Source organism: Hordeum vulgare, chromosome 3H, assembly GCF_904849725.1.
Source record: "Hordeum vulgare subsp. vulgare chromosome 3H, MorexV3_pseudomolecules_assembly, whole genome shotgun sequence".
NCBI classification, from domain to species: domain Eukaryota; kingdom Viridiplantae; phylum Streptophyta; class Magnoliopsida; order Poales; family Poaceae; genus Hordeum; species Hordeum vulgare.
The window spans coordinates 579,551,797-579,565,525 of NC_058520.1; the positions used below are offsets into that span (position 1 = coordinate 579,551,797).

Consider the following 13,729-nt stretch of genomic DNA (forward strand, 5'->3'; position numbering starts at 1 on the left):
AGCTTTGTCCACAACTCATGAGCATCCCGGAATGGCGTGAGTTAAAATATAACTACATTGCTCAAAGCATCAAAAAGCACATTAGAAGCTTGAGCATTGAGATAAGAGTATTTCTCATCCTCTAAAGATATATTTTGGGAATCCTTTGGAGGAGAAAAACCCATATCTACAATTCGCTCTAAATTTGGGTCCAAGACCCGAAAGTGATTAAGCATGCGAATTACCCAAACATTAAAATTTGTGCCATCGAAACTAAGAGTGTCAGTGAATCCTAAACCCCTAGTCGACATCCTTACTCTCTAGGTGGTTAAACCTAATAAAGAGAGACCTAGCTCTGATACCAATTGAAAGGACGTGGATGTCGCCTAGAGGGGGGGTGAATAGGAGCTTTAAAATAATTAAGGTTTAGGCTTGAACAAATGCGGAATAAAACTAACGTTTAATATGTCAAGCACAAAACCTACAAACAACTAGGCTCACCTATGTGCACCAACAACTTATGCTAAGCAAGATAAACAACTAAGTGATAGCAAGATATATTACAATAAACAATATGTCTATCACAAAGTAAAGTGCATAAGTAAAGGGTTTGGGTAAGAGATAACCGAGGCACGGGGAGACGATGATGTATCCCGAAGTTCACACCCTTGCGGATGCTAATCTCCGTTAGAGCGGTGTGGAGGCACAATGCTCCCCAAGATGCCACTAAGGCCACCGTAATCTCCTCACGCCCTCGCACAATGCAAGATGTCGTGATTCCACTAAGGGACCCTTGAGGGCGGTCACCGAACCCGTACAAATGGCAAACCTTGGGGGCGGTCACCGAACCCGTACACGTGGCAACCCTTGGGGGCGGTTACCGAACCCGTACAAATTGCTCGGGGCAATCTCCACAACCTAATTGGAGACCCCGACGCTTTCCCGGAGCTTCACACCACAATGATTGAGCTCCGAGACACCACCAAGCTTCTAGGACGCCAAAGCATCCGCGAAGAACAATATCTAGGGTACTAAGTACCAAAGGTAATAAGCTTCTCAAACTTCACTTCCACGTATCATCGTGGAGAACTCAAACCGATGCAACTAATGCAATGGCAAGAACACACGAAGTGGTCAAGTCCCTCACACTCAAATCCCTCCACAACAACGAAAGCTATGGAGAAATATGAGAGGAAGAACAAGGAGCTCACAAAGAACTCCAAGATCAAGATCCAAGGGGTTCCCCTCACATAGAGGAGAAAGTGATTGGTGGAGATGTGGATCTAGATCTCCTCTCTCTTCTCCCTCAAGAACAAGCAAGAATCATTGGAGGGATTGAGAGTAAGCAAGCTCTAAGAATGTCAACAATGGAGGTAGAACAAGAGCTCCACAGATAGATTAAGCCAAGGGGGAAGAACACCCCCTTTATATAGTGGGGGAAGGAATCAGACCGTTACCCCCACTCTCTGCCCGAGCTCCAGCGGTACTACCGCTGGCTGCAGCGTACTACCGCCGGCACTCCGGCAGTACTACCGCAGACCAGGGGCGGTACTACCGCCATCTAGCGGTACTACCGCTGGCTGCAGCGGTACTACCGCTGGTACTCCAGCGATACTACCGCTGGCCCCTGGTAGTGCAAAGGCACTACCACCGCCAAGAAAGTCTTCGCAAAAAGGTCCGTCCACGAACAACCGCTAGGCAGGCGGTACTAAGCTCCTGGAGCGGTACTACCGCTGACCAGGGGCGGTACTACCGCCAGCCACTGAAACAGCCATAACTTTCGCATACGAGCTCCGAATCGAGCAAACCCAAGCTTGTTGGATTCAGGACGACAAGAGCTATCCAAACAGCTTGTTGGAAATCTTAAGACCATGCAGATATGAAAATGCCAATGATATAGAGATGTGAGTCCTCTATGAATGAAGAACCGGCAAAAACTCCAACATCGAAAACATCATAGTAGATGCATATGGACTCCATTTTCGATGAACTCGAGCTTGTCACGAAGATGACCATAAGCTCTAAAACTCACAAAGAGAAACACCAAACAAGAACCAAGAAGTATGATGCAAGGATGCAAATGGTTTGAGCTCTCAACGAACGATACGATCAAGCTACTCACTTGAGAGCCCCCCTTGATAGTACAGCAATCTATCCTAACCAGAAAACCTATCAAGGGCAAACCTATACCTTGCACCTCGTCCTCTTGAGCTAGATGATGATGATCTTGACTTCCTCAAGATGGACCACCTTTCTTGATTGCGTTGGCTTGATGAAGACTAGTTGATTGCTCCCCCATACTCACTATGGGTGAGCCACTCTTCAGCATATCTTCACAAGTCCATTGCCACCACAATGGACGGCAAGCTTCAAGCATGATATCTTCGTGCTGATCCACTTGAACTTGCACATTGCAATCTTGATGACAATCACAACTTGACGTCATACTTCATGGGTTGTATGAGATCTTCTCTTTGACGCAAGCCCATGGAAACACACCTAACCCCCACATAGAACTCTCACGAAGACCATGGGTTAGTACACAAACACGTAATGGACAATGCTTACCATACCATGGGATCACTTGATCCCTCTCGGTACATCTTGTATGCTTTGTTTGTTGATCATCTTGATTTACTCTTTGTCTGAGATCTTGATCAACCTTGTGTCTCTATGACCATTCTTTGGATAATACTCAAGCCCATGGAAACACACCTAACCCCCACATAGAACTCTCACGAAGACCATGGGTTAGTACACAAACACGTAATGGACAATGCTTACCATACCATGGGATCACTTGATCCCTCTCGGTACATCTTGTTCGCTTTGTGTGTTGATCATCTTGATTTACTCTTTGTCTGAGATCTTGATCAACCTTGTGTCTCTATGACCATTCTTTGGATAATACCTTGAATACCACCTTGGTCATCATATAAACTCCTTGAACCCAACAGATGGACTTCAAGAAGTGCCTATGGACAAATCCTATAAATATAACTTAAGGCAACCATTAGTCCATAGGAATTGTCATCAATTACCAAAACCACATATGGAGATATATGCTCTAACACTTGCTCTATGACTTTATGCAAGCCATTCGACCATACATGAGCATTGTATTTGGTGGAGGGTCGAAAGGGCAGGTAATTGGGTTGGGCAAGGTGGCAATCACTAATGACATGTCTATTGCAAATGTCATGCTTGTCCAATCTCTTCAATATCATTTACTTTCAGTTCGCCAATTGGCTTCTGTCGGTTATGACACATTATTTGGACTAACGGATGTGAAAGTCTTTAAGAGAGAAACTCTCGAAGTGGCCTTTGTTGGAGAGTTGGATGGCAACCTTTACACGGTTGATTTCTCGAAAGAGAGCACCTTCCATATAACTTGTCTAATGGCCAAGGCCGACATGGGATGGTTGTGGCATCGCCGGCTCGCCCATGTTGGCATGAAAAATCTTCAAAATCTCTTAAACGGCAATCACATCCTTGGACTAACAAATGTATCTTTTAAGAAAGATCGTGTGTGCAGTGCATGCATAGCTGGAAAACAACATCAATTAAAACATCCACCCAAGAACATTGTATCCACTTCGAGGCCGTTAGAGCTCCTTCATGTGGATCTGTTTGGGCCTCCTTCATGGGCAAGTCTTGGAGGGAAAAAGTATGGCCTAGTCATTGTTGATGATTACTCAAGATATACATGGGTGTTCTTTCTCAAGTCCAAGGACGAGACGAAGATCACCTTCATTGATTTTGCCAAACAAGCCCAGCGGAAGTTTGACAAGGACATCAAGGCAGTAAGAAGTGATAATGGCTCTAAGTTCAAGAACTACACCCTAGAAGAATTTCTTAGTGATGAGGGAATTGAACATCAGTACTCCGCACCTTACACCCCTTAGCAAAATGGTGTGGCAGAGAGGAAGAACCGAACACTTGTGGAAATGGCAAGGTCCATGTTAGACGAATACAAGTCACCACATAGTTTTTGGGCTGAGGCCGTCAACACAGCATGCCATGCATCAAACCGGCTCTTCCTTCGATCAATATTGGAGAAGACTCCATATGAGCTCCTAACTGGGAACAAGCCCAATGTTAAGTACTTTCGTGTGTTTGGATGCAAGTGTTTCATCCTCAACAAACGGGAACGGTTAGGAAAATCTCAATCCAAAACAACTGAAGGGATTTTTGTTGGCTATGGTTCAAACTCTCACGCCAATAGAGTCTACAACAAATCCACTGGATGTGTTATAGAAACCTGTGACGTGACGTTTGATGAATTTAACCGCTCCCATGAGGAGCAAGTTGATCTAAATGATGCAGGTGAAGAAGACTCCCCACAAGATATCTTAAACATGGGTGTAGGTGCACTTCTTCCCATGGAACAAAGACCCCATGATGATGATGAAGATGATGAGAGTATTTCTCATCCTCAAGACAGTTCACTGCCCGTACCTCCACAAGATACTAGCACACACATCATGCCAGTTGTTGAGGATCAAGTGGGAGAACATGTCTCTCACCCTGATCACACTCAAGAACAAGTTGATCTTCAAGAGCTAGACCAAAGTATGGGTATGTTTGATGATGAACCTCAACAGGTGCAACGCGAAGAGGAATATCTTCCTCCGCACATAAATGATCCATATGTTGAGGACGTTGATGATGGAAACGAAGTCAAACCTCGTGAAACCCTGACCTCCATCATGCCACGTGTGGCCGATCATGTTGATATTGATCAAATCCTCACCGGCGTGTCGGAAGGTAGAGTGACTCGTAAACAATTAACAAACTTTTGTGCTCACTTTTCATTTGTCTCTAGTACCGTGCCACACAGGGTTCAGGATGCATTGTGTGACAATGACTGGCTCCTTGCTATGCAAGAGGAGTTAAACAGTTTTACACGCAACGAAGTATGGTCATTGGTAGAACGACCAACTGAGGAACATAATGTCATTGGAACTAAATGGATTTTCAAGAACAAGGAAGATGAGAATGGGACTATCCTATGCAACAAGGCAAGGTTAGTAGCACAGGGGTACTCCCAAGTTGAAGGTTTGGACTTTGGTGAAACTTTCGCCCCTGTTGCTCGTCTTGAGTCCATTTGCATTTTATTGGCCTATGCTGCTTTCAATGGTTTTACTTTGCATCAAACGGATGTGAAAAGTGCTTTTCTTAACGGTCCTCTACAAGAAGAGGTATATGTATCACAACCACCTGGGTTTGTTGACCCTCACCACAAACACCATGTATACAAACTTCACAAGGCTCTGTATGGCCTCAAACAAGCACCCCGTGCTTGGTACGATCATCTTAAGAAGTTCCTACTCGATGATGGCTTTGTGGTGGGGGTGATCGATCCCACTCATTTTACTAAGACGGAAAATGGTGATTTGATCTTATGCCAAATCTATGTAGATGACATCATTTTTGGTTCTCCTAACATCCATTTATGCAAGAAGTTTGCGGCCTCCATGACCAAGACCTTTGAGATGTCACTCAACACGGAGTTGAAGTTCTTTCTTGGGTTTCAAATACAACAATTTCAAGAAGGGATTTTCTTGTCTCAAACTAAGTATCTCAAGGACATTCTTGAAAAATTTGATATGACAAATGCTAAACCTATGAAGACACCCATGGCCACAGACGTAGTTCTAAATGAAGACACCAACGGTATTCCTTTTGACCCATCTACTTACCGCTCCATGATTGGTTCGCTACTTTATCTTTGCGCATCTAGATCGGACATCATGTTAAGTGTAGGCATATGTGCTGGATTTCAAGCTTCCCCTAGGGAAAGCCATCATACTGCGGTTAAGCATATTCTTAGATACCTTGTTCACACCCCAAAGTTAGGCTTATGGTACCCTAAGGATGCAAAGTTCGATCTTATTGGGTACTCCGATGCGGATTGGGCCGGTGACAAAGTGGGACGGAAATCCACTTCCGGTGCATGTCAGTTTCTTCGACGCTCCTTAGTAAGTTGGTCTTCGAAAAAGCAGAACTGTGTTTCTCTCTCCACGGCCGAGGCCGAATATATTGCAGTCGCAAGCTGTGCAACCCAACTGCTATGGATGAGGCAAACACTAAAGGATTATGGTATCACGTATCGACACGTTCCTCTTCTCTGTGATAATGAAAGTGCCATAAAGATCTCTGAGAACCCCATTGATCACCCTCGCACAAAACATATTGATATTAGGTATCATTTCTTGAGAGACCATGTGCAAAAGGGTGACATTGATATTACCCATGTGGGTACCGACATGCAGCTAGCCGAAATTTTCACCAAGCCACTTAGCGTAGCTAGGTTCTGTCAACTTAGGCATGAACTTGGTATCTTGGAGCTTGACAACATAACTTGAAACCTTGCACACATACACACACTCACATTATGTTTGTGTCTTGATGTGGGCATGCATTTAGGGGGAGTGAGTCTTAATTTTTTGTTTTTGAGTTTACAAAGTACGCATAAATCAATTTCTGTCCACAAGTAGTATATGTAATGCTTGTAGGCAACTATGTTCGTACTTTTTGTGAGAAACCATGAAAAATCATCATCTCATCAGCAAAAATTTCAGAACCAGCCTCTGCCTCCTCCTCTCTCTCGGTCGTCCGACGTGTCTCGGACGTCCGGCGGCAAATCTCATTCCGATCGTCCGACCAGTGTCGGTCGTCCGATGGCACAATCCTCTCCGGACGTCCGACGCCTGTCGGACGTCCGACGCTTCGGGGCATATAAATAGCTGGGCGCGGAGCTGGGCTTTGCCCTAGCCCTCACGTGCCCCTTTTTTCTCCTACCGCCGCCACCGCCACCTCCAGGAGCACTCGCCAGCGCCGCCCTTCCCGAGATCTGCCCGATCTCCTCCGCGGATCCTTCTCTCCTTCCTCTTCTTCCTCCGCGGGATCCGTCTACAGGTATCTCCTCCGTTTCCCCTCGCGTTTGATTCCCTCTCTCCCAAGTCTCCGTGTTCGTTCCTATGGTTTGACCATGTTGTTCCTCATTTGGGGTTTCCATCCATATAGGTTATTGTGCACCATGCCCAAGACCAAGCATGCCGCACGGAAGAACGTTGCTGAGTCATCCTCTCGCGCCCCTACTAGCACGGGGTCGGACTCCGACGGGCCACGTGGTCCCTTCAAACGGACTGCCCGGCGTTCTCCGCCTCCACAGCTCCCCTCGTCATCTGATGGTGATGACTCCGACTTCGAGGATGAGCTTGCCGCCGAGGACCTTGCTGACCAGCCCGCCGATCGGAGGTCCAAGCCAAATCCCGGGACTCGCAGGGCGTCCTACATGCCACCACCTCCTCCTGCTCAGCCCGCAGGTGAAGCTCGTCGCATCTCACTAGAACCCCCTTCTACCTTAGGTCGTGCAATCACGGACTTCACCACACTTGCCATGTCGTCATACCTCACTTTCTGCCGCGACATTGATCAATACGCTGTCGTACGTGACTCTACGGACTCACGTTTCCGCACACACGTCCAGGCGGACATTTTTACTACGGTCATAGTTCCTAAGGGTTTATCTGTTCATCTCTATATAGATCTTGAGCATATTCGCATGCACCCGGCGAAATACCCGGGTGCCATTGAGCTTATTGAGGCATCGGGGCTTGCCGCCCCGTTTGCCTTTCATCGCGACTTTAATGCTGCTGCCATTCACCAGTTCTATGCCACATGCTTCTTTGCTCCAAACCACACTGTTCGCTTCACAGCTTCTTATGATACTTTTGTTGCCGCACTTGGTTTCCCCAACTCCGGTTTCAAAATACATAGGGATGATCCTAACCATGCGCCTAAGTCCATTGAGGCGTGTGGGTATCTTCTCAAACCACTAAGTGAGCTTGATGTGGATGAACGCATGAAGGACCTTAACCAGGTATCCATCTGGCGCTCACCTTACTTCATCATTTTTCAGTGTCTCATCCGCACCATCTATCCCAAGATGGGTGATAAGGGCTCTTGCAGTGGCTATTGTATTGACATTATGTCTCACTTGTACGAGCACCCCGAGAGCAAAATTAATGTGCCTCATTTTCTATGGCATGAGATTCGGCTTGCTAGCTTTCAGTACAAGCGAGCTTTTCCTCATGCCCCCTTCATACAAGCTCTTATTAATCATGTTGCTGATTTCTCTGTGGCTGTCACTCACACACATCGCAAGTGGGTCATTCCCGCTCACATGGCGGATAACTATGCTCCCAGGAAAGCCCCATCCTCCACATCCACTCGCCGCACTGCTGCCCGGTCAGCCACCCCCTCATCTAGCTCCGCTCCTCTCGGTCGCATTGCCAAATTCCTTGGCAAGGCACATTCTGCTATGATGAAGGCCGTCTCTTTCCAGTGTGGTCAAACCCATGATGTGGTTTCTCGCTTAGTCTCCTCCAAGAATGCCCACAAGGCTCGTCTGAGAGCCTCGGGCGCTCTTGATGTGAGTGATGATGAGGCCCCTCCTGGTGCTCCTCCTACTGACTTTGGCTTCCCATCTGGTCCTGAGTGGGCTGATTTCCTTGACGAGGCTGGTGGCAGTGGCTTGCCTGACGATGGTGATGGTGCTGATGATGATGCTGATGAGCTCTGAGCGTGGTTGGTGTTCTTGGTGCCTCCCTTTTTGGTACTTGGTGCCAAAGGGGGAGTAATGTATCGTAGTTTTTAGTCTTTGGAGATTTAATGTAATGGATAAACTCATGTATGGCTACTTATGAATGATTGTGATTGCTATGGATTGCTATGATATCATCATAGATTATTATATTTTGCTCCACTACTTCTATGATGATCTATTGTCTTTCTATGATGATCTATTATCTTTACATGTTGATCCATTATATGTTCGATAAACACATTAAAGGGGAGCTCTGATATTTTATCATGCACATCTAAGGGGGAGCTCCTTACTAAATATCTCCTAGGCTATAATGTATGTTAAATCTTTTTGAGACCTATGTATATGTTGTCATCAACTACCAAAAAGGGGGAGAGTGAAAGTGCATGCTATGCCCCTAATCGACTTTTGTTGTTAATGACAACACATACATAGGAAACTAATCCTATTTGTTGAGTGTATCTCAGGATGGCAAGTACTTTAGTAGATTGAGAATTATGTGCCAAAGGTGGTTTGAGAAGATCGGGATTTATATTTCAAGAAGGCCCGGGATTGAGAAAAGATGATGTAGACTATCCTTTTGAGTTTACTATTATTGAGTATAGGGATCCCGCACTATTAAGAGGGGATCACAGGTTTTGTGATGAACTTGCTCATACCACATCTTCACTATCCTACCCAATACCACATATTCTCTACTCTGTTCCTATCTCAAAACATGTCTATTGCCTCGGACTTCCGGCTCCCTCCGGACGACCGAGGGCCGGACGACCGGAAGGCTTCGGAAATCCGGAGCCCTCCACCAGAAGTATTTGAGTCATATAACTCGGAATTCCGGCTCCCTCCGGACATCCGAGGGCCGGACGTCCGACCAGCTTCGGAAATCTGGAGCCCTGCACCAGAAGAACATGAGCTCTATAACTCGGATTGCCGGCTCCCTCCGGACGTCCGAGGGCCGGACGTCCGTCCTTGTTCGGAAATCCGGAACCTCCCATGAGAAGAAGTTGAGTTGAATAACTCGGATTTCTGGCTTTCTCCGGACGTCCGGTCGCTGTTCAAATTCACAGTGTTTCCAGTCATGGCTACAGCCCTCGGACGACCGACCCCTGTCGGACGTCCGACCCCTTGCGGACGCCCGGACTTCCGAGAACTGTCCGACGTCCGGACCCTGTGTGACTTAAAGTGTCCCCAACGGCTGTTTTACACTCCCCACTATATATACCCCTCACCCACTTCGTGAGTGGGTGTTCAACACAGCTAGAATACATCCAAGAACACCTTTCTTCTCACTCACTCTTGTCTACACCAAATCTTAGATCCCAAGAGCATTTGTGAGTCCCTTTGAGTGTTGTTCCAATCAAAAAGATAGATCGTCTCCCTCTCCTCCTTCCCACCAAAGTGATTTGTGATTTGAGCAAGTTTTAAGCAATCCCCGTGATCTTGTTACTCTTGGAGGTTAGAGACTCCTAGGCGGTAGGAGTCTTCGGAGAGGAATCAAACCATTGTGATTTCCCCCGGAAAGTTTGTGAAGGTTTGGAAGCCACCTCAAGGCTTACCACTAGTGGTTGAGAAACGCCTTCGTGGAGTTATCTCAAAGGGAGAGTAGGGTGAGCCTTCGTGGCGTTAGTGTGCCTTCGTGGTAACATCCGCCCCTCTAACGGTGACGTAGCTTCCCTCCAAGGAAGTGAACATCGGGATACATCGTTGTCTCTCTTGGAGTTTCGGTTATTCCTAACCCTAACTCTCTACTTGTATTAATCCTTATTACGTACTTGTATTTGATTATTGTTTACCGCTTGTCTTACTTCACGCTAAATAGCTTACTCCTTGTCATAGCAATTATTAGGCCTACACTCATATTCCACACTTTTGCCTAAAATTGCTAAGTAATTATTAAAATTTGGAATTGTACCTATTCACCCCCCCCCCTCTAGGTCCATCTCGATTCTTTTCAGTGGCGCCGTTGGGCGCCGTGGTGGCATCGACGGATGGACGGACTCGCAAGGATGATGCAGATCTCTCTTCTGAAGATGGATCAGCGGTTCGATGATGATGAATTATATCTAGAATGTGTGCATGTGGTGTATGTTTCAGGTCTGCTGCACTGATGTGGATCGCGATACGTTATGTGGATGGATCGGCGACGACACCGATTTTAGATATGAGGAGTGAGAGCACTACACGTTATCGAGCTTTATAGGTGTGAATTGTGACTTCAGATGGCTTCATGTATGTTTTTGTTAGACCTATGTTAAATAATAAATAGAAATGGTTGTATGCATTGATTGATGCAGATGTCGATGGTTTAACCTCCTTTCCATAAAAAAATCCCTTCACAACTTGAAATCGTTCGAAATGCAACCACCTCGACAGTTCGGTCGCTAAGAGATTTCCTTTATAATATGTTACGATCTAAAATATTAAATACACATAATATGAAAATATATTACGACCTAAATATCAAATACGCATAATATGAAAATATGTTTTGTAGAAAAACTCATAGAATAATTATTTTTTAAGAGAAGATTAAATTGATGTTCTACTCCCTCCGCTTTTAAATATAAGTCTTTTAAAAGGTTTCATTAAAGGTCTACATACGGAGTAAAATGAGTGAATCTACACTTTAAAATATGTTTATATAATTTATATGTAATTCATTAATAAAACCTTTAAAAAAACTTATATTTAAGAACGGAGGGAGTAGATGTTAATGTTTTTTCTATAGACTTGATCAAACTTGGACACGTTTGACTTAGAACAAACCTAGAAGTTTAATTATTTTGAAACAGAGTAGTATCGTACTGTCACATGACAAACGGCAATGAATGGATGGATGTTTATCATTGATTCTGATATCAGCTTGAGTGACTGACGGATGGGTCTACTGCTCTTAAAAAAGGGAAGCTTGGACTTTGTGTTATCTTCGCTGTCACCAAGTAAAAAAAAACGCTTAGAGAGAAAAAGTAAAAATGCGGTGAGCGTGGATCGAACACGCGACCTTCAGATCTTCAGTCTGACGCTCTCCCAACTGAGCTATCCCCGCTTCTGTTTTTGTATTTAATTACATCCTTAATGACATATTTGCAAATCAACACCAGCTATTTGTTTGTCAAATTGATTACAGACCTAATGATGAAGCATACCCGGAACAGAGGTTTCAGCAAAGGTTTTTGCGCTGAAATGTCCTCGCGTTACAAGTTTGTCCAATCATTTTCTCTTTGCATGGCAATACGTATCTCATTCATATCATCTCCATCTTTTTTTCTGACATGATATCATCTCTAACGATGCCGGCGAGTAAGTCGACGATGGGAACACGAGCTGGACGCCGTCCTGAGAAAAGGAAGAGGACCCAACAAATGAAACGCTGCGTGGTTTGCCCATGTGCTCTCCTCCCCTGTCTACCTCTTCTCTTCTCATCCTTCTCCCTCCCCCTCCATGTTCTGTTTTTATCCTTCCTCTATGTAACCGTCTCCACCTTCCGTCCATGTAACCCGCCTCGAGCGGAACCGACTGTTATCGCCTCGGTCTGACGCCGTGGTAGTTGCCCCTCCTCAAGAAGTCGTTGGTGTTCCGCAATTCCTTCCGGTGAGTTCGGTCCAAGATTGCGGAGCGGAGCAGCGTCGTAGACGAAGTACTCGAACACACAGAGTAGATGAACACTAGGAAGTAGAGAGGAAACAATCTTTATTATATGATGGGTCTCTCTATTACAATGATTGTCTCTCCTTTGTTTATATAGGGGTATGGGGGTCAAGGGATAAGAACCCACTTAACGGAAAGAGGGGAAGCGATAGGGACTCGCTTCGTGCCTCGCACGTAAGGCAGCCGTCGCTAGCGCAACCGAGGCCCAGAGCCCATCGGTTTCCCAACACTCTCCCTTGGGTAATTATCCGTATACCATGCCTCAAAACTCCGAAAAACCCAGTGAAAAAAATATGAAGAAAGAGCACATAGTATACGTTGTTGTATTGCACGAATTGCCTCGTCAAAAACCTTAGGTGAGAAACATCAGGAAAACTCACTAAAGGGAAAATGAGTACAATCCACCCAACCACCCGATTGAGTACTCAATCATCGGGATCGAGATTTTAGCGACGAGTTTGTGAAGTTTCTCCCCCTGAACCTTGCATCTCTCTAAGTCTCATCATACCGATTCCACGCACACACCTTTCAAAGGACGATGTCGATAATGATTTAGTGAACATATCAGCAAGATTGTCACACAACTTAGTATGCAAGATTCTCACCTCGTTCATCTGTTGCAGTTCATGTGCATAGAAGAACTTGGGACTAATATGCTTTGTGAGGTTACTCTTCACATAACCCATCTAAACTTGTGCAACACAAGCAGCATTATCTTCATAGATAATGATTGGCGTTTGTACGGTGTTCAGCCCACACGTGCACTCAATGTGGTTGATCATCTGCCGAAGCGATACACACTCCTTTGATGCTTCGAATAGTGCTATTATTTCCGAGTGGTTCGTGGAGGTTGACACAAGTGTTTTCTTGGTTGATCTCCAGGAGAACGCAGTTCCACCATAATGGAAAATATATCCAGTCTATGATTTGCAATCATGCAGGTCCGACAGATACCCATCATCGACATAGCCTATAAGGGATAGGTCTTGATTCCTTTTATAAAATAGGCCAAGATCTTTGGTCCCTTGCAGGTAACGGAAGACGTCCTTGACACCTTTCCAATGTCTCTTGGTAGGTTCAGAACTGTACCTAGCTAGCAAATTGACGGCGAAAGTGATGTCTGACCGTGTATAATTCGCGAGGTACATGAGTGCCCCAACTGCACTCATGTAAGGAACCTCTGGCCCAGAGTTTCCTCCCCCTCTTCCTTAGGCCTGAACGGGTCCTTGTCTGGTTGCAAAGATCTCCTGACCATCGGGGTCTTAGAAGGATATGCCTTGTCAAATCCAAATCTTTCCAACACCTTCTGGGCGTAGGCCGACTAATGCACTAGAATCTCATCAGGGGAATGTTCAAGTTGTAGACCTAGACAGAACTTGGTTTTACCCAAGTCCTTCATGTAAAATTCCGACATCAGGTAGGAACTCGCTTCCTCAATATCCCGAGGTGTACAGATTATGTTTAAATCGTCCACGTACACCAAGATTA

General features: G+C 45.5%; 1 non-coding gene across 1 annotated transcript; it reads right to left on the reverse strand.

The window, feature by feature from the left end:
• Window positions 1-11,566: 11,566 nt before the first annotated feature.
• TRNAF-GAA lies at window positions 11,567-11,639 on the reverse strand. Its single transcript has one exon. It is a non-coding gene; the product is annotated as a tRNA-Phe (tRNA).
• Between the last annotated feature and the right edge of the window lie 2,090 nt (window positions 11,640-13,729).